Source organism: Macrosteles quadrilineatus, unplaced genomic scaffold, assembly GCF_028750875.1.
Source record: "Macrosteles quadrilineatus isolate MER2022 unplaced genomic scaffold, UCM_ALF_1.0 Scaffold_1__1_contigs__length_201487025, whole genome shotgun sequence".
Lineage (NCBI taxonomy): Eukaryota > Metazoa > Arthropoda > Insecta > Hemiptera > Cicadellidae > Macrosteles > Macrosteles quadrilineatus.
In genome coordinates, this window is record NW_026542594.1 from 80,318,829 (window position 1) to 80,336,409 (window position 17,581).

At 40.9% G+C, this 17,581-nt stretch overlaps 1 protein-coding gene across 3 annotated transcripts in view; it reads left to right on the plus strand.

Moving 5' to 3' along the window:
* LOC128983662 (transmembrane protein 169) overlaps positions 1 to 17,581 on the plus strand; it is an 88,001-nt gene that overhangs the window by 48,401 nt on the left and 22,019 nt on the right. The window lies entirely within an intron of this gene.

Consider the following 17,581-nt stretch of genomic DNA (forward strand, 5'->3'; position numbering starts at 1 on the left):
TTGAACTAGCCGACCCGTGTGAAGCACTCGCACTGAATCCTCCTCAAATCCCACTTATTGAAGTACACAGTACACACACACCATACAGTTAATACTGCGTAGTAAGTGTATCGTTGATTTCAGAAATAGATGTGGATTTACATTTTAGATAATCAACCTTTTCGAAATATAATATTAAGCTATTTACGTTTTTACATGTTTACAGGACCTCTTCGAACACTATGTTTGAATTAATATTATGGCCATATAGATTTTTTTGTGTTGATGGCTTTGTTTTTACACAAATATATTTTTCACTGAAAAGTGCACCCTAACAAAACCACAAAAAATTGAATTTGTAAAAAAACGGGATCTGGCACACACACTCCTTCTTTTGTTATCTTCTGCCCATGTGCTTTATTCAAAGTCATGGTAAAGGCAACTTTTACGGTATATTCCTTATTAGTATGTTTGAAAGGATTATTGCGTAGTATGACACAGAAAATCAGGCAGTTCTTAAGTAATGTAAACAAAATGTTATCGCTATAAAAACATTATAAAAAGATTACAAATTGAATTGGAAGTCTCATGTTGAGTATGTGAACAGAAAAATTTCAAGAGTTTCTTATCTCATGTGGAAGCTTAGGGATTTTGTGAGTTTTGAATATCTAAGGGTGGCTTACTATGCTTTTTGTCAGTCCCATCTTTTGTATGGCATTACTCTTTGGGGTCATTCAGGTTTTGTGTATGACATACTTACAACACAGAAAAATATTATTAGAACAATTTTTAGAACAAGTGACACTGAACATTGCAAACCACTTTTTATAAAACTCAAAGTAATGACTGTTTACATTTACCACGTTCTCATTTATACCAAACTACATATTACAGATTTCAATAATAGAAAAACATTCCATAGCCACAACACAAGAGGAAAAAACAAATTTGACCTTCCCCAGCACCGCTTAGCAAAAACAGGAAACTGCTTTAAAATTAACTACGTGAGATTTTTCAATAAACTGCCTGACACTGCCCGATTTGTGACTATGAAACGATTTAAAATTAAAATATCTGAGTGGCTTATTGCCAATCCTTTTCATAAAATAGAAGATTTTTTATCATGTCCTGTTACTATTGATTTTAAGATTTAATTCATGTTATTGACTGTTATTGTTATTATTGTTCACCACCTCTATGTACCGTTACTGTTAATTTAACATTTGTAATTATTGTTAGAATGTAATGTATTTATTTATTTAATTTATTGACTATGCCAATGTCTGTATGGATCAAAGGCAATAAAGATTCTTGATTCTTGATTACTGAAATTTGTAAACGTAGTGTTGCCAATGGGTAGTACCATGCAGACTACATTATCATTGACGAAGATCAACATGGACGACCTAATGTGGCTATAAGTGGGAAATATTTGTAGAATACACTAAAGAACCATATCAGCTTTTGAAAAATGATAAAATATTTATAAGAAATATTGATCATATGGAACTGTTAGCTACGTAATCTATGAGTTAAGTCTTTTAAACTCATCGGAAATAATTATGACTCTTATTACTTTTTAAATAAGTTATTTGTTTTTAAATAACTACTTTACTTCTTTGCAATTGCTGATGAATATGAAAGATTAAAATTTCAATATAAAATATCAAAAAAAGAAGCCAAACTAATGTATAATGTGTACCTCATAGAAAGTAGCAACAACCAGTGTAAAGCAGCATGAGATCTTATAAAGAAAAACAAAGTGTGTTCAGAAAGGCTTCCTCTATTGGGTCTGATGTCCTTAATGACTACTTTATCCCCCGTGCCGTACCGGGTAAGAATAGCACCGCAGCTTTCTTGGGCTTGTCGTAAGAGGCGACTAAAAGGGTGACAGACGAGCTCACTGGGAGTCCCTGGGAGTGCCCCTGTTGTGTTGCAGGGGTTGATGTGTGCTTTGCACTGCCGATGGGTATTCTCAGTGGGTCGTGAGAAACCATCCACTTCGATCCTTGGTCAGGGAGTGCGGTATGGGTGTAGAGGTCGGGCTCTGCATTGTGACGGGCGACCCCCGGCTGGACAAGGTTTCCGGTGCTGGGCAAACGGAGGTCGGGCCCCGGGGAACTGCGGTAGGGGTTTTTGCCCCCGAGGGTATACCCGTTCCTGACTGATTCCGGGCCGCTCCTTGCTCCTTGCCACACGATGCGCTGGAGAAAACACGATGAGTTTTAATAAAAATAATCCAAACACATCATTGAAGAGGAGCTCAAATGAGCAAGTAAATTCGTTTGAAGTGGAGCAGAACCCTTTTGTCTGAAGCTCCAAGCTTAAGAGGTCACCACCACCTAAAAACATGAGGACATCTCCGCCACCTGCACCTTTCAAATGCTCTACGTTTCCCCCTTTAGGGTGTCCATCGGCAAGTGGAGCTGGGTTCGGTTCAGAAAATGTTGGCGATGTAAACGTCGAACAGACATTGCCGGGAACTCTGCTGCCGATCAGTTCTGCTGTAGAGATGCCGAAGAAAACCTTCACAGCGAAGTCGCGGTCGGAAGTTTCTGAGATGGTGCTTCTGCGTCAAAAATATCTTGACGCAGATAGTAACATTGAAACCCGGCTCCGTGATATGGAGGAGACGATCAAGGCTATCCTTTCGGACCCAGAAAGCCTTAAATCAAATGGTCAAAAATGGAATGGCCAAATTAGAGGATGACCTTGGCTTTGTCTTAGCCTGCCGTCTGGTGAGCAAGGCGGCCATGGAAAAGATTGCCAAAAACGTGGTGTCCCTGCCTGATGAAAAAGCCCTGCCTTCTAAGAAACATCGGAGGCCTTCCACATTGGAGAGTCCTCCAAAAAGAGAAGAAGGCGTCCAGACCAAAAAGACCACGGTAAAGGCCAAAGCGACTCAGACGGACCTCTCATCTGCTGTGCACAGATCCTTTTCGGACGCAGCTGCAGCTACAGCAAAGCGCCGACAGCCACAGCCACCCACGACCCCCATTCAGGAAAGTTCCCGAAAGGGGTCAGCCGAAAAGGGGCTGTGGAGTCACCTGGGGCTGTGTGGGAAAAACGCCTTTCCAAAAAGGAGAAGAGGCAATTGAGGCAGGCGGAGATCGCCTCCATGAAGGATGAGGCTGTGAAGGCACAGCCAACCGGCGTGGCCCAAACTGGGCACGGCTCGGCCCCTGCTCGGAGAAAGGCGCGGCCAAAAAAGCTCAGGACGGAGGCAATCCTAATTAACCCCTCAGGGGGGAGATCTTTAACCGAAGTCCTTGGTATGACTAAGGCAAAAGCTGTTGTACGGTCGATTAGACAAACCCGGGACGGGGACGTTCTCCTTGAACTGGGTAAGTCGAAAGACAAGGCCGCTTTTACTGCCGAACTGAAGGCAGCTGTTGAAGGCCAGGGCACCGTCTGGGCTCTTGAGCCTAAAACATCAATCGAGGTTCGAGACATTGATTGTGTGTCGACGGAGAGCGACGTTGTTGAGGCCCTGAAGAAAGCTGTGCCCGAGTTTGCCGGGCGAATGGCCATTCTAAGGGTGTGTTCTCACTAAACCCAATAGGAGTCAGCAGAGGATGGTGGTCGCCGAAATGGCAGACGCACACGCCAGTAAGGTGTTGGCACTCCAGCATCTGAGAGTCGGCTGGGTCAATTGCAGGCTCAGTTGGAGGGTGGAAGTGAAGAGGTGTTTTAAGTGCCTCGGTTTCGGCCATTCCTCCCGAAACTGCAAGGGCCGCGACAGAAGCAAAAACTGCCTTCGATGCGGGGAGGTGGGTCACATCCGTAAGGACTGCCAGGTCGAGTCCTGTTTCCGTTGCTAAGAAAATGGGCTTGCTGATAAACACTTAAAGCATATTGCTGGGTCTGTGTAGTGTATTTAAATGCACTACAGCAAGCGAAATCACTCCCACGAAGATAAGAATCCTTCAGTGCAATCTTGAGCGATCCAGGACGGCTGACGCACTTCTCTGTCAGTTTGCCCTCGAACACGATGTCGATGCGCTCTTAATCAGCTAACAGTACCAGTATCGAGATAGGGATCCATCTTTTTGGTTCTAAGATAGTCTTGGTACTGCTGCATTCTGGGCTCGTAATGCAGCTAAAGTACAAGTGCGAGGTCACACGAATGGCCGAGGTTTTGTTTGGGTTTGGTGCAGGGATGTCACTTATTTCAGTGTCTACCTTACTCCCAACGAGGCCATCCGTGACTTTCGTGAGAAGATAGACCCCCTGGAAGAGAGCGTGCGCGATACCACCGGACACGTCGTCGTGGGTGGGGACTTTAATGCTAGGGCTGTCGAGTGGGGAATGACCCTCACCAACTCCCGTGGCAAGTATATTCTGGACTTTGCTGCCAGAGCCGGACTCGTTGTCGTCAACGAGGGCAACACGCCAACTTGCCGCCGCCCTGGGATACGGGGGACGATCCCAGACATTACCCTGGCATCTGAGTCCCTTTTGCCAAGGATCAGAGCCTGGGGAGTCTTGGAGGATTACACGGCCAGTGACCACCAGTACATAGTTTTTACGTTCTGGATGGTCACCAGAGACAAGTAGCCACGTTTCGTCCAGTACCCGTTCGATGGAACATTAAAAAACTGGACGTTGCAAAATTCAACGGAGCAATCCTACAAAGAACGCCGGTGGTTCATCCCGCAACTGGCGTGGCTCACGCAGAGGTGTTAGTTACATCCACGATGGGACTGATTGTCTCTGCCTGCGATGAGCCTATGCCTCGCAGGAGATACCGGTGCAATAAGCGACCTGTGCACTGGTGGACTGCCGAGATTGCGGAATTGCGTTGAGCAGCATTGAGAGCCAGAAGACTTGCTACCAGGGCTAGAGAACCTCTAGACAGTCGTCGTAAGTCGGATGCTTATAGGGTGGCTAGGAGGTCTCTTCGTTGAGCCATCAATCGGAGTAAACGCAGTTGCTGGGAGACATTAAGGGACGATGTCGATTCCAACCCGTGGGGCCTGGGTTACAAAATTGTAACCAAGAAACTTGGCACCCGCTCGCCACCTTCCGTCATAGACAGGGTCACTATGGAGAGGATAGTTGAGTCCCTTATCCCGGCTCACACATTGCGCCCACTGCGGGATTTCGGAAGGGTGGACGACGTCCCTCTTTTCAGCCCTGAAGAGCTGGAGGCGGCCGTCCTATCCCTGAAGAACAATAATACTCCTGGACCTGATGGGGTACCCGGCGAAGTCCTCAAGAAGGTTTTGACAACTAAATACAAAATAAATCCCTTGATCCTTTTGCACATGTACGTCTGCCTAGCCGAAGAAGTCTTCCCCTCGTGCTGGAAAACAGCTAGGCTTGTGCTTGTTAGAAAGGGGAAGGGAGACCCAGACCTGCCATCCTTCTACAGACCTCTGATTATGGTGCATACGGCTGGCAAAGTCCTCGAGAAGATGATCCGTTCCCGGCTGAATTCAGCTGTGGTTGCTGCGGGGGACCTGTCCCCTCGACAGTATGGATTCAGGATGGGGCGATCTACTGTTGACGCTGTTGAGGAGGTGAAGCAAGCCGTGATGAGAGCTGAGGATTTTAACCATTACTCTCGTAGAGTTATGCTGCTCGTAACACTCGACGTGCGAAACGCATTTAATTCTGCGAGTTGGTGCGATATGCTGGATGCTCTATAGAACACTTTCCACGTTCCGGCATACCTTGTGACGCTTGCGTCACAGCGGCGACGCATCAGACGGTAAACATCAGCTGATCACTAGAGAACTGGGGAGGGGGTAGGAAGCGCAGAGACAGAGTAGTAGTTGTCTCCTGGAGTTTGAGTATGTAGGCGACCTGGTCAACGCCGGACATGGTCTACGAACGATCTTAGGTTTAGTTAATTAAATAAATATGTTCTACATTTTTCAGGAAGGGGGGAATCAAGGGGTTTAGGGAACTAGTAACTATTTTAGCTTAATATGTAAATTAAACTTTTGAGCACACTCGTACCGTTAAGGTACGAGTGGAAGTTTTATTTGTTCTTTTGGTTATTATATTTAATTAGATGCATTAGAAATATTAGACCATCAAAATGGCTGTGATATGGATGTGGTTTGGCTCAGTAATTAATTTAAGATCTTTATTATTCAACTCAGAATATCGCTAGCAACACTAGATTGATTATATTGAGCCTTAACGATCCTATGAGTCCAGTACCGTTACTATATATTGTAGTAATACGCTTCAATAATGGTAGCAGAGCAACATAAAACCGCATCTATATCGCAGCCAGTTCAAAATTTTACAAAAAGTTCATTTTCCTTTATCAAACACGTAGGAACACGGGAGCCGGGCTCACGCGGCAAAACGCCAGAGTTCGACCAGTAAAATCTTGATCGGCAAACACGTGGTGAAGTGGAAATTCAGATTTAGCTACAAGTTGAATTAATCCCAAGGGAATTTAATTAATAATTAACAACAATGAAATTAGAAAAAAATGTTCAATTTCAAATGTTTTCTAAATTAAAAATTAGGGTAAATGAATTTGGTATTTTGTGATCAGTGAGCACGTACGTCGGGAATAATATAAATTGGAGTATATTTCATTAATGTTTACAGGTTTGATTGGGTGAATAATGGCAATGCTAGTTGAAATTAATGTTAAAATAAAGTGAATCAATGCCTTTAGAGTAAACCTAGTCCATGTTTCAGTCTGAAGTGGCATAAGTCTGAAGATGTTAGCACGAGGAGAAAGAATAAAATGAAAAAAACCAAAAAAATGTAAATGAGTAAAAAAATGTAAAAAAATGTATATACATAGTGTAGACTTTAAAGTGTCTGATGAACTTGGGTATGGAAGGGTATGTGTGACACCGGAGCAGGATGTAGAAGTGGCATATATGAAGCATTCCATACTTGGCCCTGCTTTGTCACCTCACTATATAGCCACTGTCCTGGTGTTACTTTTTGGGGATTGACAGTTACTTCAGTATTAACTGAGGCTGTTTGAGGGCAGTTCGATGATTTATTTGATGAACCTGCAATTTCTGTGGAGTTCTGAGTAGCCCAGATAGAAGGTGTTGTGCAGTTATTTTGTAGTTGATTCGGTCTTGTTCTTGAGTCCAGATTAAGCACTCTGTCGGATACTATAATGTCCCTTATAAGGCTGGCTGCTACCTTTATCCCTGATTTATTAAGGTGCAAGCCGTGAGAGGTATGGTGTCGACGACTTAGGAAAAGATGTAAGTCCAGTATCTTCATGTGTTTGTATTTCATAGAGAGACCTCTTAGAGAATGGTTTATGTCGTCAATGATCATGTTTTCTTCAGCTTGATTTTTTAGGCCATATCTTTGAGGTAAGGTTGCAATGATGAGGTTTGTATGACAATGTTTTGTGATATGATTTTCTAAATTTGTTATAAATTTTGTGACATTTGTGTTTCTTGATATATTATTAGTACCTCCAATCCAAATAAGGTAGTCGCCTTTGTGTAAGCCTTGTATGTAGAGTTTGTTTCTGTCGCCCCCAAAATGGCCTCAACTGGTGCCCCATTTTGAACGTGACTGAAAATGTTAAAATCTGGGCCCATTAGATTTGTGAGACTGAATACTAATTCTTTACCATGACTATCTGCCTGAATTGACACACAACGACCATCATTAGATTTGCTTTTGTTGTGGTTGTTAATTGGCTTGCTATTAGCAGGATGTGTCTGTGATGCACTGTTTTTTCCTGTTCCGCTATGACCTATTTTTTTTCTTTGATTTTGATGGTGATGTTCAGATGATTTATTTTCAGCATGCGATAATGTAATGTCTTCTAAGGATGCTTTATCCAAATGGGTTTCTTGACATTCTAGAGTACTAAATGAGTTTTTTTGTGTAGATTGCAGTGTGTGCTGTACTATCTGTTGCTGCTCCAGGCTGGTAGAAAGTCCGAAGTTCGCTTAACTCCCTTTCCTGTAGTTGGTTTAATTTTTTAAGTTCTTCTAATTCTTGGCTGGTTAATTTCCATGATGTTTTCATTACTTCTATTGAAGTTTGCTGCTCTCCAATGATATTGTTTTTGATCTCTATATCATTTTCCTTTTCATGCAAAGCCGATTGATAAAACTGTATAAGATCCTCCAAGTCATTTATTTTCTTTAGATTAAGATTAGAAATTTCTTCCGCTAAGGTTATGGCTGGTGTGGCGGCCTGTGGTGAAGAATAACAATTACAATTTTTACAGTGTGAAATTACTTCAGCTTTATGGGATTCCTTTTCTGAATGTAGACTGTCCAATTTGTTCTGTGTGTTTTGAAGATCTTGTTTTAAAATTAGATTGCACTCTATTTGTTTTGAATGCAAGTTATTTTCTAGGGACAACATGTTGGTAATACTAGTCAATTTTGTCTCCAACTCCTCTCTCTCAGAGGCGTATTCGTTAAATAACTTTTCAGATGATACTAATTTATTTTTCAGCACCAATATTTCCTCTGTCATATTCTTTACAGATTCTTCAAAACAATCTTGATTATTTTTCATCGCAGTTTCAAGTTCTTTATAACTATCTTCTAGTTCCAGGAAGCTTTTCCCTTTTTCTGATCTAGCTTCATGGAGTTCCTGTTTTAAAGCTTCGTTTTCTTTCAAAAGGGCATTGCCTGCCTCAGCTGCAATGGTCAAAGATCTCTCTAAGTCAGGTTCTTCTCCAAGTTGATTGATTATTTCTTCTACATTTGTCACATTTAACTCTGATGTTGCACTCAAATTCAAGTCATTGTTGCTCTGCTCATCTCTTCCAATACAAAAATCACAAGTCCAGGTCATCAATCCACGTGACAAATTATGAAATTGTTGGTCGTCAAGTTGTGTGCAAGACAAGTGAAACCACTTTCTGCAACCGGTTGTACATGCTACTGATGCACGGCTTTTGCATATTTTTTTCCTACATTTTAAACAAATCAACCCTTCTTTTGTTTTTCTCATATTATTTCACACTTGTTGTAAAAGTAAAACGTAAGCAGTCAAATGCTGATGGTTTGGTGAGAGTATTAAATCAATGGTTATTTTAGAGAACAGAACAGCTTCATAGCAACTAAAAATGACAGGCACACTCTGTTTGTTTGCAGACTAATTTGAAACTGTCAGTGCTTGCAGACGACTTTATGTCAGAAACAGGATCTAACATAACACTATTCTTGGGCCCAAAACCTTTTCAGTTTGGAGCTATTAGTTGGTAATTTAAATAATAATTAAGATAAAAGATGAGAAATAAAAGTGTTCCATGCAACATTAAAACTTGATGATTGACCAATTAAGTGCAGACAAAAAATCCAGCATGCATAACCTAGTTATTGCATATACCTAGTAAGTATTTACTGTTTATACTGAATAAAAAATCAAATGAATTAGTAGAATAGGTTCTTAAACTCACACTTTGATAATTGATTTATATTGGTAGCTTTGACAATAGGAATAAATAAACTCATTTTAAACCATAAAACTTGAACTCACTAATCAAACAGTCCACACCTGTTTGTAAGCCAGCAGACGAGGCTTTCTGTTGTTCAAGCGACGGCGATGGCAGTAGGGCAGAACATCGCAGCACTGTCTAGCAGTAGTAGTAGAGAGGTCAATCGTGAAACGACAGTGTCCACTAGCACTCCCCGAGCGTTGTATGACATGGTGGCGGCGTTGAACAAGTGTACAGGGTCAGATGGTCAGACCTTATTGAAATTTTTAATAAATATTTGAATTAGGATTAACCGACGAAAAAACAGCCCTAGTGGCTATTTTGCCGAAAACTGATGGTCAACTAAGATCCATCTGGGTATCAGCCATTGCTAATAAGGTGTGTCAATATCCACATTGCGTGACCAGATCATAGAAATGTTTTTACCAGACAGGGTTAGGCAGCAATTGATTTTCAATTCGATTTACCGCACCCAAGGAAGCAACGAGCCTCTTAGTGAGTTTATTACTAGTGTACAGAATTCAGCCGAAATTTTGATGAAATCCAGCGTTAACCTGTTAGATATAATTCTCACAGGGATGAACCCAGCGAGCCGAGCCAAATTGGCAGGATTTCCGGCTTCCAAGACAGTAGAAGAATTGTTGCATTTAATACCAAGAATGGAGGTAATCAGAGATTTGGAGCGTAATACGGATAGGCCGCGCGTCAAAAATCAACACACAGGTAGATTTTTTCCAAACGTGCTGCATCACCAAGGACGAATTGGAGATTCAAATCATGCGTGGAGGGGACACGAAAACCGAAAAGTGGCGCAAACCAAATACATTTAGGGCAACCGTGATTTTCATATAGACCAACACACATTTCAATATGGCGCGAATCGACCGAACGGCGATCACATGTTCAGACCATATAAAACACACCAACCGCGACATCCTTTTTGGCAGCAACCAAATCAAAATCAAAGCCAGTTTAGGCCACAACACAGACCTCCGCATCAGGGTAGGCCACATGATCAGCAGCAAAATTATAGACACCCTCAATCAAACAATTTTCAGAAGTCAAACTCCAACCGAGGGCAGTAATAGGCGCGACCCACCCTCGCAAGTGCCAAGGCGCCGAATCAAACGCCGAGATAAAGAATGGTAGCACAGATAATAAATCAAAATATGCTTCGAGAATTCCAAAAATACATTTATGTTCAATTCCAGTTAAGTTTAGTAAATACACAATTAAAGCGTTGGTAGACACAGGCAGTTCTTTCACAATAGTTTCTCAGGATTTTTTTTCAAAAAATTAAAGATTTCAAATCAGTAGTAAAATCCATAGAACGAACCAAAGATTTAGCAGTAGCGGCGAATGGAGATAAGATTCAGTTTTTAAACATTGTAAATTTACATTTCAAAATATCTCTGTTATCTTGGAATCATGGTTTTATGGTAGCACCAAATCTGCCAGTAGACGTAATATTAGGTTCCGATTTTTTACACAAATCAAAAGCTGTCATTAATATGAAGGAGTTTAAGGTAATGGTTCCATTTCCTTATGGTTCAGGTCATACAATGGCGATAACACCGAATGACGACATTACTACGACAGACACACCATTTAAATTAGGCGAACAACTCGATAATCAACAAAGGCAGAAAGTGAAAGAGTTAGTGGCACAATTTCCTGACACAATTACCAAAAAAGTAGGCAGAAAGAATTTAATTGAATATGATATTAAGCTCAAATCAGAACAAGTGGTTAGGACCAGACCTTATCAGTTCGCACCTCCCAAGTTAGATAAACTAAAGGAACATATACAAGACTTATTAGATAAAGGCATTATAAAACCGTCCGATTCTCCATATAGTTCACCAGGGTTCTTAGTTCCAAAAAAAAGGTTCTGACAAGTTTCATTTCGTAGTGAACCTAAAAGCAATAAATAATCTCTTATATTAATATGTGAGGGCTGTTTTTTGTGAACAAAACTCGTCCTTTATTTCTGGACCGATTTAACGTTTGAGGTGTCAAATAATTCGTCTCAATTCGTAGTTTTTTGCATAAAGGTTTTAGAATTTTAAAACTCTTACCCTTAAGGGCACGAGACGCTCTCAAATATCACATTTTCCCCCATAAGAATTACATTGAAAACAAATTTAAAAACAAAAACAGCTGTATATAAAATGAAACTCACCAGCTTTTTGGGAGTAAATATTGATGTTTGTAATATTTAGGAGGTTATAGACAAATCTAAACAGTCAATCAGTTTTGTTGGAAGAACAAACAATTTCTTGAGTTTAACCCTTAGAGTGCCAGGCGAAAAATAAAAGTAACGCTCAAAAAATGCCGATGATTTTTCCCGAAGGTCGCGCTAAAAATGCCGAGCGCGATCTGGCGATTTTTAGGATAAAATTTCGTAAAAATTGAATTTTTGATATTTTGACCAACGAAAATCGATGTATCGCATCTAGTAACTTTTGACTCAATGTTAATATATGGGTTAAAAGAATCCGAGTATCCATTCGGTTGTTATGACAACTGTTCGATCATTACGAAACGTCCGGTCAGCCGGACGTTGGCACTTTTGGCTTGTTCTAAAAACGTCCGGTTTGCCGGACGTCGGCACTTTTGGCTCGTTTTAAAAACGTCTGGTTCCCCGGACGTTGGCACTCAAAGGGTTATAGGAGAAATATTGAAAACAGGAGGAGGAGACAATTAATAGGAAATCTTATGCGTATGAGAAGAGTAGAGGAGAGGCCTGTGCTCACAGTAAGGAATCCAGGTACACAATCATTTTTGCCAGTTATGCTAAGCAACTTATTTTGTAAGTAAAAAAAAAAAAACATTGAAGAATATACACATCACGTTGTCAGTTGTCACAGTGGTAAAGTAAGCCTACCTCAAGTCAGATCAAATAAATACATGCAAGAAATGTTTACTGGCAACAGCTTTAAGTCGGGAAACATTTGTAGAAAACACTAAAAAATAAGGCCGGGTCCAAAAAATGCTAAAATATTTTTACAAGAAGCGTTTATTATTTCAAAGCGCTATTAAATAGTGTGAGTATTTCAATTAGTTACATAAGCATTTTGTCGGGTCTTTTAAACTCATCGAAAATTATGACTGTTATTACTGTAGTTTTAAAATAACTTCTGTATAATACCGGTACTTGAGAATTGCTCGATTTCGAGCAACAGGTGCACTAGTTTAATAGAATTAGACTCAATGCCAGTTCCCACAGTTGAATCAGCATTTCAATACTTGGGTAAAGCAAAATGGTTTTCACTCGTTGATTTAAACAGTGCTTATCTACAAATACCGCTCACAGAACGTAGCAAGAAATACACAAATTTTGTGGTTCCATTTGTGTGTTATGCGTATGAAGTAGTTCCATTTGGGATCGCTATAGGATCACAGGTTCTGTCTAGGCTCTTGGATAAAATATTAGGTGATGTGAAATATAAATACGTTTTAATTTTTTCGATGACATCGTAGTATCGCTCAGAAGGATCGCTAGATGATCACTTGGAAGAATTGAAAGAAGTTTTCTCCAGATTACAAAAGGCAAAACTTACAATAAATCCAGAAAAAATGACAATAGCAAGTAACAAAATAGAATTTTTGGGACATATTTTTTCTAATGGAACAGTCACATTCGATCAAGATAAGATAAAACCAATACTTCAATTACCGCCTCCAAAAAATGTAAAACAAGTAGCGAGATTGGTAGGTTTAATGGCGTATTATGCAAGATTTGTACCTCATTTTGCTAAATTATGTGCTCCTTTAAATAAGCTAAAACGAAAGGATGAGCCATTCCGTTGGGGACAAGAGCAAATTGAGGCGTTGGAAGCAATTAAACTAGCATTAACTTCGCAACCAATTCTCAGACTACCTGATTTCGATAAACAATTTATATTACAGAAAGATGGATCAGGAACAGGATTAGGTGTACAATTGGGACAGGAACATAATGGCATCATACTTCCGGTAGCATATGCGTCTCGTCCATTAAATAAACACGAGAAAAACAAATCCACACTAGAGCTAGAATGTAGCGCAGTAGTATTTGGCCTCCAAAAATTCCAACAATACCTAGAACATCGCCCCTTTAGACTACAAACAGACAGCTCGTCGTTAAAGTGGCTATTAAATCATCCGCGACAGATTGGTAAAATAGCAAGATGGATAGCTTTTATCAACAACTCATTTCAATTTACGGCGGAACACATAAAAGGAGATATGAATCACATACCAGGTCTACTATCGCGAATGTACGACGACAACGAGCCGACGGAAGTGACAATGTTCGCACCTGAAATAAAAAAGACCCTACCTTCCTACCATACCAAAATTTTTTTTCTTTTTTAAGTTGGGGAGGTTGTGACGCTTGCGTCACAGCGGCAACGCATCAGACGGTAAAGATCAGCTGATCACTAGAGAACTGGGGAGGGGGTGGGAAGCGCAGAGACAGAGTAGTAGTTGTCTCCTGGAGTTTGAGTGTGTAGGCGACCTGGTCAACACCGGACATGGTCTACGAACGATAAGTTATCTTAGGTTTAGTTAATTAAATAAATATGTTCTAAATTTTTCAGGAAGGGGGGAATCAAGGGGTTTAGGGAACTAGTAACTATTTTAGCTTAATATATAAATTAAACTTTTGAGCACACTCGTACCCTTAAGGTACGAAGTTTTATTTGTTCTTTTGGTTATAATATTTAATTAGATGCATTATAAATATTAGATCTTAAAAATGGCTGTGATATGGATGTGTTTTGGCTCAGTAATTAATTTAAGATCATTATTATTCAACTCAGAATGTCGCTAGCAACACTAGATTGATTATATTGAGCCGTAACGATCCTATGAGTCCAGTACCGTTACTATACAGTATATTGTATATTGTAGTAACACGCTTCAACCTCATGCGTATCATAGAGGATTATCTCCGGTTCCGCCTCCTCATGTATGACACTACAGAAGGCCCACGGACGATGAGTGTCACTTCCGATGCTGCCCAAGGTTCCATACTCGGCCCAGACCTCTGGAATGTCGTGTATGACAGCCTTCTGAGGTCTGAAATGCCTGAGGAAACTGTTTTGGTTGGGTACGCAGACTACGTTGCAGTTTTGATAGCTGCACGTGCTAAAGCTGAACCGAGTTATGCGTACCATAAACGCATGGATGGCAGACCACGGACTCTCGCTCGCTTTGAGCAAAACTGAGATCGTTATATTAACAAAAAAACGGATTAACACCATCGACCGTTGAGGGTAGGGGCCGTCGAAGGCCAGACCGTTCGCTCTGCCAAGTACCTTGGGGTTATGGTGGACAGTAAGCTTAGCTGGTGGGATCAGATTTTCCGTACGGCGGACAAGACCGCTAGGGTGGTTTCCTCTCTTAGCCGGTTGATGGCCAATGTCGGAGGGCCTCGGTCCAGACGAAGAAGGTTGTTAATGTCTTCTGTCCAGTCCGTTCTTTTGTACGGTGCGGAGGTGTGGGCAGACGCTCTCAATAAGGAGGTATATAGGATGCGGCTTGCCCGAGTGTAGCGTCAGGCAGCACTAAGAGTTGCATCCGCCTACCGAACAGTGACCGAACCCGCCGTCCTGGTGGTTGCTGGAGTCATCCCCGTCAAACTTTTGGCGGCGGAGAGGAAGGCAATTTATCAGCGCCGTGAGGAGGACCAGGCACAAACAGAGGAACGCAACCAGCTATGGCAGGAGAGCTGGGAACAGGAGACTCGGGGACGCTGGACAAGACGACTGATAAAGCAAGTCAAACCTTGGGTTAATCGGCGGTGCGGAGAGGTGGACTTTTACCTCACCCAATATCTGACGGGTCACGGTTTTTTCCGGTCGTACCTGTTCAGGATGGGCAAAGCCGTGTCACCCGATTGTATATACTGCGCAGGCATTCCCGATGACGTGGAACATACCTTTTTCCACTGCCAGTGTTGGGAAGGGCCCCGCCTGGAGGTTCAACAGTCAGTAGGACTGCTGTCGGTGGACACGGTCATGAGGGAGGGTGAGGACAATTGGACCTGTGTGTCACATTACATCCAGGGTATTCTCCGTGCCAAGAAGACCCCCGGGGGTATGGACCTTGACCGGGATGCGGTGTAGGTCATAAAGTATCTAAATGCCAGAAACGGTGAGAGCCCTGAGGGCTTAGGTCACATGTTGGCCTGACTTGAAGTAATGTGACAAACAATACCAGGTCTGTGTCCAGTGGCAGTGATTAGAACCTGCGGGCCCCCCTCTCTGAATGATCTTTAAAAACATTTTCCCATGTATTACTGCCTAAACATGCAATTTTGCAATAAACTTGACAAGGCATCTCCCGAGACGTCATTATCGTCTTCCATGATTGTGGCAAAATCGTAAATACTTCCCGTAGTCATAAGTCATGGAAGAATCATTATCATAGTTTACCGTGATTCCAAATCGGCCAAACCTATGACATCATTAGATAGCAGCATCATCGTCTCCCGCGTTCACGGCCCAATTTAATATCACGGGCTAATATCTCCCCGCGATCCGTCGGTGGTGACGGGTAAATCATTTTTCCGTAATCGCGGCTAAATCCTAGATCTATCTCTCGCTAAAAAAGAAACGTCATTATCGTCTTCCGCAATCGCGACAAAATATTGAACATATGCGGCCGCGGAGACATCGTCATCGTCACCCACGGGGAATTGTTCTCGTCGATATCCGCGATCGCGGCAAAAGCTTAGGCATAATCTTTCAATTTTGTGAGCGTGATCCTCACGGATATAAAAGCTTTTACTTTTAATTGTGCATTATTGTATTGAATACTGAGAAAATCAGCTCGAGCTTGATTTTCTGACTTTGTGCTTGATTTCTCAAGCTTGTAGTCCAGGCTCTGCTCGGCTCGAAAATCAACATTATAGGCCTATTATAAAAATCAACCGTTTCCAAAGCAACCCGATTTTAAACCGATCTGATTTGGCCTGAGGCCCTTAGGTAAGTAACATTTTTACCTGACTCGATGTAAACACATCAAAAGTGTGAAGTAAACCAATCTAAAGGGCAACCTCCTAATAGTAAAACATTAAATGAAATGAAAATCCTTCTTTAGCATCAATGAAAGAATGGAATTATTTATTAGCTAGTGTCCTAGCCACCTTGGTTAATTTGCCGATTTGGACGTAACAAAATTGTCAAGTTTATTTAGTCGAATCAGCACAGAGGATCCTCTATGGTGTCACCCGCTGGGGGCTAGGAGAATTAACATTAATGCTTTATCTTCCTAGGCCAGAGGCCACATTGGTTATACATACGGCCCTATTATTATGCAACCAATTTTGACTGCGCCTTCACACAATCCACGAGGACAGTTAATGCAACCCGCATGACTGATGACAACCCACATAGCACAGAATATTTATTTGATATCAAATAAACGTTCAATATATCAAACTATGTCAAATCAAAAATTTGATATTTATTTGATATTCATTTAATGTTCAAAATGTCAAAGTCAAACAATGTCAAACTTTGAATATTTATTGTATCTTCAAAATATCAAAGTCAAATAACATCAAATTTAGAATATTATCTAAATATTCTTAATGTTAAAAATTTGATTTTCTCTTTGAAAATTTCCAAATATACTAGTTTAAAAATTTTTTAGATTTAACTTTTTAAATTTTTTAGAGTAAAGAATTAGTCCCCTGCCTACAGGGGCCCATTTCATAATAAACTACAAGTTACAACTTGTAACTTGTTATTTCCATTAGATTTGCATTGGGCAATCAGCTGATTTACTAATAATATTAGTTTGTACTTTATTATGAAATGGGCCCCAGTTTGTAACATGAAGGTCGGAGGTCAATTATCTCAAAATAATTAATAATAGGAAGGAACACTGAACACTGTAATTTTTAATTAATTGATGATGGATTTTGACTTTTCGCGGGGGGGGGGGGGAGTTGTTGGAACATCTGATATTTTTCTGAATCTAGGCTTACTACACATTTCAAGAAGAGTGAATAGGAAACACAGCTTTTTTAAAAGTTGTGTTTATTAATAAAAAAGTCAAACTCTTAACGATTGGCCTTATCATTTTATTTTTACTAGTAAGTTAAACCAAACATAAATTTAAATTTTTTAAGTGTAATATAACTCTAAAAATATGTTAAGTATCTAGTTTGAGCTTGACTTGGCCCATTCGTATGAAAGG